The sequence below is a fragment of the Nematolebias whitei genome, chromosome 9 (genome assembly GCF_014905685.2).
Source record: "Nematolebias whitei isolate Nwh7 chromosome 9, NemWhi1, whole genome shotgun sequence".
NCBI lineage: Eukaryota > Metazoa > Chordata > Actinopteri > Cyprinodontiformes > Rivulidae > Nematolebias > Nematolebias whitei.
Window position 1 is genome coordinate 6949155 of NC_056506.1, and position 1403 is coordinate 6950557.

The window sequence follows — 1403 nt, forward strand, 5'->3', positions numbered from 1 at the left end:
AAACTTTCAAGCTAATTAAGAAAAGACATTAACAACTTCCAAGCTAATTAAGAAAAGACATTAACAGCTTCCAGAGTGATTAGATTGAACAGTAAACTTTGAAAAGTAGACGCTTGGGTGCATCCTCTGAGCATGATTCTCATATGTCCCAATCTCGAGAATACACAAGGCAACTTCCATGCTGATTTGGTAATGGGAGGAAAAGCATTAACAGCTTTCAAAATGGATTAAATTAAAAAGTAAACTTTGGAAAGTAAGCGCCTGATGCACCCCCTGGGCATGGTCTCATATGTCCCAATGAGAGGAGTGATTGGTTGAGGCGTATAGTGAAACAGTTGAACCTCCTTAGGGGAGGGGGAAAAAGTGTATAAAAGTCCCTTAGTCAGGCAGAACGGGGCACAAGCATAAGCACGCCGGAGAAAGAGAAGAGCAGAAAGGACTTCAGCACGCAGCTCGGAAGGCAGGGGCACCCGAAGGAGACGGAACACGCCGGTCTAAGACGAGTCATGGATTTATCTCTGGCCTCTCTGAGACGAGATCAGACCTAACTCTCCACTTGTTAAGACGAGACCAGGATTATTCCCTCCTCCTATCTGCTTGGCCCGGGTATGTCCAAAGCCTCATTCCTTCCAATTTGGGATAGCTGCGCTGCGTAGGGAAGGCCTGTATCCCCCTCCTGGGGAGCAGGAAATATGCCTTTTACTCGTGTGGGAGAAAACTCTATTAGAGTCGTCCTAAAGACCAGGGTAAGAGGACTTCCCGGTCCGGCTGCTCCAAACCAATTAATCTGTCAGATCAGGGCAAGTATTTAAGGAAAATCAGAGAGAACCAAACTAGGAGAGTGAGACAGTGCTCAGAGGTGCATTCAAGCGTTGAGGCATTTTGAGGAAAAAGAACATCTGTCAGCTTGAGTGGTGAACTGAGGTGGTTTAACAAGTCTCCAAGGGCTCTTGGAGACGCATTGATTTATTGTCCGCCTAGTTATAAAGTGTTTTTCTCTATTATCATGTATAAGTATTTGTAGTGAAATTATGCTTGTCGCTGTATTCCCTTGCAAAATTATTAATTAAAGCAACGCAAAACGTATAAATCTTGACTATTATTTCACTTTTGTTGAGCAGAATACATGGTGAGGCTTGGTTCCACTTTAACATCTGATATTAGGAGGTTTTTAACGGTTTCCTGGCAAGAAAGTGTAAAACAACACCCCTGAGTCCTTTTCCTGGACTCTAAAGATTACCAGAACAGATAACAATTGCAACGCTAAATTAAGAGGTGGGCGACCGTGAACGCGCGTTTCTCCGTGCCAGCCGGCCTGACCCTGCTGCTTGGACGGGACGAGGAACGGAGTGAGAATTGGGTGTGACGCGCGGAAGAAGGTCGTTAATATTCTGGATGAGTCA